At 60.6% G+C, this 10,056-nt stretch overlaps 2 protein-coding genes across 4 annotated transcripts in view; one reads left to right on the top strand and one right to left on the bottom strand.

Moving 5' to 3' along the window:
• Window positions 1-9,333, bottom strand: part of GTPBP8 (GTP binding protein 8) — a 23,261-nt gene extending 13,928 nt beyond the window's left edge. Inside the window, exon 1 of the mRNA XM_075593547.1 lies at window positions 8,924-9,333. The gene's annotated coding sequence lies outside the window, so the exon portion shown is untranslated. The remainder of the gene's footprint in view (window positions 1-8,923) is intronic.
• The window catches only part of GPR89B (G protein-coupled receptor 89B), a 68,262-nt gene continuing 66,903 nt past the window's right edge, over window positions 8,698-10,056 (top strand). Inside the window, exon 1 of one of the 3 annotated variants that reach the window (XM_075593542.1) lies at window positions 8,698-8,846. The gene's annotated coding sequence lies outside the window, so the exon portion shown is untranslated. Of the gene's footprint in view, window positions 8,901-9,167; window positions 9,229-10,056 lie in introns of those variants that run through there. The other 2 variants (XM_075593545.1, XM_075593544.1) reach the window with 2 other exon arrangements.

The raw sequence follows: 10,056 nt of genomic DNA on the forward strand, positions 1-10,056 counted from the left end.
TTTCCTATTTTTCAGTTTTGTTAACATAATTGATCATTACAGACAGAGAGAAAATCAGTTTGTACAAAACCATTGTTCTTAATCACCAATAATTATTTATTGTACAAGGAAAGAGAAGAGCACAATTCAAAAGAATGCAACTACCGTAAAATGTTCTCCAACCCAGAGACTTCCCCCAGCCTGGAGACTCCACCCAGCCTGGAGACTCCACCCAGCACGGTGACTGCACCCAGCCCGGAGACTCCTCCCAGCCCGGAGACTCCTCCCAGCCCGGAGACTCCTCCCAGCACGGAGACTCCACCCAGCACGGAGACTCCTCCCAGCACGGAGACTCCTCCCAGCACGGAGACTCCTCCCAGCACGGAGACTCCACCCAGCCTGGAGACTCCACCCAGCCCGGAGACTCCTCCCAGCCCGGAGACTCCTCCCAGCACGGAGACTCCTCCCAGCACGGAGACTCCTCCCAGCACGGAGACTCCACCCAGCCTGGAGACTCCACCCAGCACGGAGACTCCTCCCAGCCCGGAGACTCCTCCCAGCACAGAGACTCCTCCCAGCACGGAGACTCCTCCCAGCACGGAGACTCCACCCAGCCTGGAGACTCCACCCAGCACGGTGACTGCACCCAGCCCGGAAACTCCTCCCAGCCCGGAGACTCCTCCCAGCCCGGAGACTCCTCCCAGCACGGAGACTCCACCCAGCACGGAGACTCCTCCCAGCACGGAGACTCCTCCCAGCACGGAGACTCCTCCCAGCACGGAGACTCCACCCAGCCAGGAGACTCCACCCAGCCCGGAGACTCCTCCCAGCCCGGAGACTCCTCCCAGCACGGAGACTCCTCCCAGCACGGAGACTCCACCCAGCCTGGAGACTCCACCCAGCACGGAGACTCCACCCAGCACGGTGACTGCACCCAACCCGGAGACTCCTCCCAGCCCGGAGACTCCTCCCAGCCCGGAGACTCCACCCAGCACGGAGACTCCTCCCAGCACGGAGACTCCTCCCAGCACGGAGACTCCACCCAGCCTGGAGACTCCACCCAGCCCGGAGACTCCTCCCAGCACGGAGACTCCTCCCAGCACGGAGACTCCACCCAGCACGGAGACTCCTCCCAACCCGGAGACTCCTCCCAGCCCGGAGACTCCTCCCAGCACGGAGACTCCACCCAGCACGGAGACTCCTCCCAGCACGGAGACTCCTCCCAGCACGGAGACTCCACCCAGCCAGGAGACTCCACCCAGCCCGGAGACTCCTCCCAGCACGGAGACTCCTCCCAGCACGGAGACTCCTCCCAGCACGGAGACTCCTCCCAGCACGGAGACTCCACCCAGCCTGGAGACTCCACCCAGCACGGAGACTCCACCCAGCACGGTGACTGCACCCAACCCGGAGACTCCTCCCAGCCCGGAGACTCCTCCCAGCCCGGAGACTCCACCCAGCACGGAGACTCCTCCCAGCACGGAGACTCCTCCCAGCACGGAGACTCCACCCAGCCTGGAGACTCCACCCAGCCCGGAGACTCCTCCCAGCATGGAGACTCCTCCCAGCACGGAGACTCCACCCAGCACAGAGACTCCACCCAGCACGGAGACTCCACCCAGCACGGAGACTCCTCCCAGCACGGAGACTCCTCCCAGCACGGAGACTCCACCCAGCCCGGAGACTCCTCCCAGCACGGAGACTCCTCCCAGCACGGAGACTCCACCCACCACCCAGCATGGGGACTTCTCCCAGCACAGGGACGTTTCCCAGCACAGGGACGTCTCCCAGCACAGGGACGTCTCCCAGCACGGAGACTCCTCCCAGCCCGGAGACTCCACCCAGCCCGGAGACTCCTCCCAGCACGGAGACTCCACCCAGCACGGAGACTCCTCCCAGCACGGAGACTCCTCCCAGCCCGGAGACTCCTCCCAGCCCGGAGACTCCACCCAGCCCGGAGACTCCACCCAGCCCGGAGACTCCACCCAGCACGGAGACTCCTCCCAGCCCGGAGACTCCTCCCAGCACGGAGACTCCTCCCAGCCCGGAGACTCCACCCAGCCCGGAGACTCCTCCCAGCACGGAGACTCCACCCAGCACGGAGACTCCTCCCAGCCCGGAGACTCCTCCCAGCCCGGAGACTCCACCCAGCCCGGAGACTCCACCCAGCCCGGAGACTCCTCCCAGCACGGAGACTCCACCCAGCCCGGAGACTCCTCCCAGCACGGAGACTCCTCCCAGCACGGAGACTCCACCCACCACCCAGCATGGGGACTTCTCCCAGCACAGGGACGTCTCCCAGCACAGGGACGTCTCCCAGCACGGAGACTCCTCCCAGCCCGGAGACTCCTCCCAGCCCGGAGACTCCTCCTAGCCCGGAGACTCCACCCAGCCCGGAGACTCCACCCAGCCCAGAGACTCCTCCCAGCACGGAGACTCCTCCCAGCACGGAGACTCCACCCAGCACGGAGACTCCACCCAGCACGGAGACTTCTCCCAGCACGGAGACTCCTCCCAGCACGGAGACTCCACCCAGCACGGAGACTCCACCCAGCACGGAGATTCCACCCAGCCCGGAGACTCTGCCAGCCCGGAGACTCCTGCCAGCCCGGAGACTCCTCCCAGCCCGGAGACTCCTCCCAGCCCGGAGACTTCTCCCAGCACGGAGACTCCTCCCAGCACGGAGACTCCACCCAGCACGGAGACTTCTCCCAGCACGGAGACTCCTCCCAGCACGGAGACTCCACCCAGCACGGAGACTCCTCCCAGCCCGGAGACTCCTCCCAGCACGGAGACTCCTCCCAGCACGGAGACTCCACCCAGTCCGGAGACTCCACCCAGCCCAGAGACTCCTCCCAGCACGGAGACTCCTCCCAGCACGGAGACTTCTCCCAGCACGGAGACTCCTCCCAGCACGGAGACTCCTCCCAGCACGGAGACTCCTCCCAGCACGGAGACTCCTCCCAGCACGGAGACTCCTCCCAGCACGGAGACTCCACCCAGCACGGAGACTCCACCCAGCACGGAGACTCCTCCCAGCACGGAGACTTCTCCCAGCACGGAGACTCCACCCAGCACGGAGACTCCACCCAGCACGGAGATTCCACCCAGCCCGGAGACTCCTGCCAGCCCGGAGACTCCTGCCAGCCCGGAGACTCCTCCCAGCACGGAGACTCCTCCCAGCACGGAGACTCCACCCACCACGGAGACTCCACCCACCACCCAGCACGGAGACTCCACCCACCACGGAGACTTCTCCCAGCACAAGGACGTCTCCCAGCACAGGGACGTCTCCCAGCCCGGAGACTCCACCCAGCCCGGAGACTCCACCCAGCCTGGAGACTCCTCCCAGCCCGGAGACTCCTCCCAGCCCGGAGACTCCTCCCAGCCCGGAGACTCCTCCCAGCACGGAGATTCCACCCAGGACGGAGACTCCACCCAGCACGGAGACTTCTCCCAGCACGGAGACTCCTCCCAGCACGGAGACTCCACCCAGCACGGAGACTCCACCCAGCACGGAGACTCCTCCCAGCACGGAGACTCCACCCAGCCCGGAGACTCCACCAAGCCCGGAGACTCCTCCCAGCCCGGAGACTCCTCCCAGCCCGGAGACTCCACCCAGCCCGGAGACTCCACCCACCACCCAGCACGGAGACTCCACCCAGCCCGGAGACTCCTCCCAGCCCAGAGACTCCTCCCAGCCCGGAGACTCCTCCCAGCCCGGAGACTCCTCCCAGCACGGAGACTCCTCCCAGCACGGAGACTCCCCCCAGCACGGAGACTCCTCCCAGCACGGAGACTCCACTTCCCAGCACGGGGACGTCTCCCAGCACGGGGACGTCTCCCAGCACGGGGACGTCTCCCAGCACAGGGACGTCTCCCAGCACAGGGACGTCTGCGACTGTCCTGTGTCTGGCAGGTCAGGAATACATGTATCTGCAGGTTTATAGATTCACCCCCCTCCCCTGGCCGCGAGTCCAGTTGTACACGGTGCACATTCAGCGTCTTTAGGTTTGTTTCAGATTTAGGTCTGCTGATTTGTTGAGGGCTCACTCATCTCCGCGGTAATAGAGCTTAGACAAGGGGTAGCCAACTCCAGTCCTCAAGCGCCCCCTCAACAAGTCAGATTTTCACGATATCCCTGCTTCAGCACAGATGGCTCAATCAGGGATCTCAGTCGAAGACAGCCACCTGCGCTGCAGCAGGGATACCTTGTAAAGCTGTTGGTAGCCCTTGAGTTGAGGCCTGGAGTTGGCCACCCTTGGTTAGACATTCATGAATACTCCATCCATTAAAAAAAAGTCTCCCTGCTGCCCATCAACTTATATTTTATTTACTGGGCCGTCAATTTCATTCACTTGCATCCTTTTCCGTATAACCAGAAAGCACCCAGCCCAGTGCCAGTCACAATGTATATCATGCTGTGAATTGTTCCTGACTAAATAAACCTGTCCTCCCTTTGCTGGTGGCACCCTTCTTCTCACGTAAAGATGACCCCGTGAGGCCTTCATTAAACATGCTGCGAATCTGCTTCCCAATGCTGGAGAAGGGTTTATCTCCCTTCAAATAAACAGGACTACAATCTCCAACTTCACAAAACATTGACTACGGGCCTAAGTTCACTAACCTCGGGCTGCGCAAGGAGAGGTGCATGATCCATCCTGATGGCCGACGTGAAATAGTCAATCACATGGCGGCCCGATTGCTTGAACAACTCCTCTGATTTAGCGATCTGCTCAAGGGTGGGCTGGTGAAGGGTTTATCTCCCTTCAAATAAACAGCACGGAGACTCCACCCACCACCCAGCACGGGGACATCTCCCAGCACGGAGACTCTTCCCAGCACGGAGACTCCTCCCAGCACGGAGACTCCTCCCAGCACGGAGACTCTTCCCAGCACGGAGACTCCTCCCAGCACGGAGACTCCTCCCAGCACGGAGACTCCTCCCAGCACGGAGACTCCTCCCAGCACGGAGACTCCACCCAGCACGGGGACGTCTCCCAGCACGGAGACTCCTCCCAGCACGGAGACTCCTCCCAGCACAGGGACGTCTCCCAGCACGGAGACTCCTCCCATCACGGAGACTCCTCCCAGCACAGGGACGTCTCCCAGCACGGGGACATCTCCCAGCACGGAGACTCCTCCCAGCACGGAGACTCCTCCCAGCACGGAGACTCCACCCAGCACGGAGACTCCTCCCAGCACAGGGACGTCTCCCAGCACGGAGACTCCTCCCAGCACGGAGACTCCTCCCAGCACAGGGACGTCTCCCAGCACGGAGACTCCTCCCAGCACGGAGACTCCTCCCAGCACGGAGACTCCTCCCATCACGGAGACTCCACCCACCACCCAGCACGGGGACGTTTCCCAGCACGGGGACATCTCCCAGCACGGAGACTCCTCCCAGCACGGAGACTCCACCCAGCACGGAGACTCCTCCCAGCACGGAGACTCCTCCCAGCACGGAGACTCCTCCCAGCACAGGGACATCTCCCAGCACGGAGACTCCTCCCAGCACAGGGACGTCTCCCAGCACGGAGACTCCTCCCAGCACAGGGACGTCTCCCAGCACGGAGACTCCTCCCAGCACGGAGACTCCTCCCAGCACGGAGACTCCTCCCAGCACAGGGACGTCTCCCAGCACGGAGACTCCTCCCAGCACGGAGACTCCTCCCAGCACGGAGACTCCACCCACCACGGAGACTCCTCCCAGCACGGAGACTCCTCCCAGCACCCAGCACAGGGACATCTCCCAGCACGGAGACTCCTCCCAGCCCGGAGACTCCACCCACCACGGAGACTCCTCCCAGCACGGAGACTCCACCCAGCCCGAGACTCCACCCAGCACAGGGACGTCTCCCAGCACGGAGACTCCTCCAAGCACCCAGCACGGGGACGTCTCCCAGCACGGGGACGTCGCCCAGCACGGGGATGTCTGCGACTGTCCTGTGTCTGGCAGGTCAGGAATACATGTATCTGCAGGTTTACAGATTCACCCCCCTCCCCTGTTCATGCCAGGCTGCCAATCTCCCCTCTCTGATTGGGTCCCTGGCACTACACGCGTGACGCGTCGCCGCACGGGAACACCATCCTGGTGTATCCCCTGCTGGCTGACGCGTCGCAGCGTGCAGTGAGCCAGGGAGCGAGGAGGGACTGGGGACTCATAGGGAGAAGGTAAGAGGCGGGTGGGAGGCGCGTGCGCCGTCGGCTGCAGCGGGGACCTGTGTGAGTAAGGCTAAGGTCCCGCTGGAGGCTGCTGCACGCCTTGCGGCACGTGCACAGCGTCAGGCTGCGGTCCCAGTGCTTTCTACGCGGCGTGCACTGTGCGCACAAGCACCGCCCCTCAATTGAGTTTGCAGTTTGCGACGGAGGCGTAGCCCCGCCCACGCTGGCGATTCAGCCAATGAGGGCGTGTCATGATCGGGGTATGAGGGGTTAATGGGATCTGTGTATATGTTGATCTGCATCCCCCTGCTTCAGCAGAATTGCCCCAGGTCTGAGATGTATTTCCCCAGCAGTCTGTGTTATATTACTATGTAATTATGCACCATCCTGACTCTTGCGTTCCTCTCAAGGATGTCTTCTTTCTACCCCCTTTGTATCTAAAGCCCTCTCCCGCCTTAAACCTTTTTCACTGACTGCCCCACACCTCTGGAATGCCCTTCCCCTCAGTACCCGACTTGCACCCTCTCTATCCACCTTTAAGACCCAACTTAAGACACACTTGCTTAAAAAAGCATATGAATAGCACTGTGGATATTCTGAACACATGATACATAAATCTTGGCCCCCTGCAGACGCACTTACCTGAACTCCCTCCTATTGTCTCTGTACGTTCTCCCTACCTACAAATTAGACTGTAAGCTCCTCGGGGCAGGGACTCCTCTTCCTGAATGTTACTTTTATGTCTAAAGCACTTATTCCCATGATCTGTTATTTATATTATCTGTTATTTATCCGGGGAAGTGACTCGCCTCATTGCCTATGCAGCGAGCTCTCACAGATGGATACTACAATTGTGACCTGTCAAACGTAACACCCTACATGAAAGACCCCTGCCCAATAAGCATTTTTGCTAGACAGGATGGCAACGAAGGCATCAGGTCATAGTTTTTATTAATGGGCTGGCCAAGTAGCTACAGGGGAGGGGTGTATTACCAAGGGGCTGGGTAAACCCAGCTTCTCACGTTACCTGGCAACCGGTTAATGGATAAGATAATTGTTCACCAATAACTGAACTGCCATGTTAGGAATGGGAGGCCTGCATCGATATAGTTGCTTGCACCCCTTATTCCTGTGCTTGTCGTGACCTATAACAACTAAGGAGCTGCTATTCGGCTGAATATCTCCTTGTCCAACCCCAGTAAGTGTGAATATTTCTGTAATGTTATTTGCTTGATGTATTGTCTGTTCTGCTCATAGGAAATAAACTCATTCCGTTTACTATATCCTAATCTTGTTCAATCTGGCCCGGTTATTAGTTATATTGTCTGTTCTCTCGTGACAGGGCAAACCAGCCGCGTGAGGTCACGGCCACGCCCCTACCACACCCCTTCCCGTCACAAACTCTCCCTCTCTCCCAGGACCGCAGATCGCAGTGCAGCGCTGTGCATGCGCCCGCCCCCCTTCCGGGCACGCGTGCTACAGTGCTGACTGGGACCGCAGCCGTAGGCAGAGTTCTCAGGCGTACGGGGGGTGGGGGGGGTGGATAGTGGCCAAAACAGTGCGGGTGAGCGCAGCCATGACGGCTTTTATGTTAAAAAAGAGTAAATAAAGTCCATGCAAATTAATTGATCTCAATGACTGTGCAAACAAACACGGATGTCAGTGAGCATTCACCAGAAACGCCGGCAATGCGGCAGGGACTTCACACTTTATTTCTTGTAACCACTTGTGAAGACTTTTCACCTCTCCCCTCACCCTCTCACTTTCCCCTCACTCTCTCCCCCACCCTCTCACTTTTCCCCCTCACTCTCACTCTCCCCCACCCTCTCACTTTCCCCCCTCACTCTCACTTTCCCCCCTCACTCTCTCCCCCACCCTCTCACTTTCCCCCTCACTCTCACTTTCCCCCCTCACTCTCTCCCCCACCCTCTCACTTTCCCCCTCACTCTCACTTTCCCCCCTCACTCTCTCCCCCACCCTCTCACTTTTCCCCCTCACTCTCTCCCCCCCTCTCACTTTCCCCCCTCACTCTCTCCCCCACCCTCTCACTTTCCCCCCTCCCTCTCACCTTCCCCCCTCCCCACCCTCTCCCCCCCCTCTCACTTTCCCCCCTCACTCTCTCCCCCACCCTCTCACTTTCCCCCACCCTCTCACTTTCCCCCCTCCCTCTCACTTTCCCTCCTCCCTCTCACTTTCCCCCCTCCCTCTCACTTTCCCCCCTCCCCACCCTCTCCCCCCTCTCACTTTCCCCCCTCCCCACCCTCTCCCCCCTCTCACTTTCCCCCCTCCCCACCCTCTCCCCCCTCCCCACCCTCTCCCCCCTCTCACTTTCCCCCACTCTCACTTTCCCCCCTCACTCTCTCCCCCACCCTCACACTTTCCCCCACCCTCTCACTTTCCCCCCACCCTCTCACTTTCCCCCCACCCTCTCACTTTCCCCCTTCCCCCTTCCCCACCCTCTCACTTTCCCTCCCCTCACTCTCTCCCCCTTTACTCCCACCCCTCAAGAACCTGAAGAGGAGGAGTCAAAGCGGACGAGGTTATGGGAGGAGCAGGAGCAAAAACCGCCTATCTGATTGGCTCTCTGGCGCACCACGTGACACGTCGCTGCGCTCAGGATCAACATCCCGTTGCAGATCCTGCTCGCTGACGCGACGCCGCGCGTAGGGAGCGAAGAGGCAACGCGGACAGCCAGGGAGGAGGTGAGGGGCTGGTGGGAGGCGCGCGCGGCTGCAGCGCGGACAGCCAGGGAGGAGGTGAGGGGCTGGTGTACACAAACCTGAGCACTCCCTGCGCTGCTCCTCCTCTCTGTCACTCTCTGTCATATACACAGGCCAATGCGTGCGGTCCAAGCCTCGCTGTGGCCTAGGCACCGCCCCCCCTGTAGTTTGAGCAAATCAGAAGTCGTAGCCGAGAAATTAATAGATGTGATTGGTCCGGCGGTTGCCCAGCCTGTGTCACAGCGCGAGAACGGTGACTCACTGGGAAGAGCCAATGACATGAGCGCGTGCGCAGCTGCAGCCAATCAGAGAGCGAGACGTGTTCAGTGTGCGACTGTGTGTGTGACAGGAGGAGGGGCGCAGGGTATGTGACAGTGCGATAGTGACGTGTGTGTGTGTGTGTGTGTGTGTGTGTGTGTGTGTGTGTGTGTGTGTGTGTGTGTGTGTGTGTGTGTGTGTGTGTGTGTGTGTGTGTGACAGCCAGGGGGCAGTGTGTGTGTGTGTGTGTGTGTGTGTGTGTGTGTGTGTGTGTGTGTGTGTGTGTGTGTGTGTGTGTGTGTGTGACAGCCAGGGGGCAGTGTGTGTGTGATAGCCAGTGGGCAGTTTGTGCTTGTGTGACAGCCAGGGAGCAGTGTGTGTGTGTGACAGCCAGGGAGCAGTGTGTGTGACAGCCAGGGAGCAGTGTGTGTGTGTGTGTGTGACAGCCAGAGAGCAGTGTGTGTGTGTGTGTGTGTGTGTGTGTGTGTGTGTGACAGCCAGGGAGCAGTGTGTGTAGTGTGTGCGTGTGTCAGCCAGGGGGCAGTGTGTGCAGTGTGTGCGTGTGTCAGCCAGGGGGCAGGGGGCAGTGTGTGCGTGTGTGTGACAGCCAGGGGGCAGTGTGTGTGACAGCCAGGGAGCCGTGTGTGTGTGACAGCCAGGGAGCAGTGTGTGTGTGACAGCCAGGGAGCTGTGTGTGTGTGTGTGTGTGTGTGTGACAGCCAGGGAGCAGTGTGTGTGTGTGTGTGACAGCCAGGGAGCAGTGTGTGTGTGTGACAGCCAGGGAGCAGAGTGTTTGTGTGACAGCCAGGGAGCAGTGTGTGTGAGTTACAGCCAGGGAGCAGTGTGTGTGTGTGACAGCCAGGGGGGCAGTTTGTGTGTGTGACAGTCAGGGGGCAGTGTGTGTGAGTTACAGCCAGGGAGCAGTGTGTGTGTG

Source organism: Ascaphus truei, chromosome 3 (assembly GCF_040206685.1).
Source record: "Ascaphus truei isolate aAscTru1 chromosome 3, aAscTru1.hap1, whole genome shotgun sequence".
Taxonomy (NCBI): Eukaryota; Metazoa; Chordata; class Amphibia; order Anura; family Ascaphidae; genus Ascaphus; species Ascaphus truei.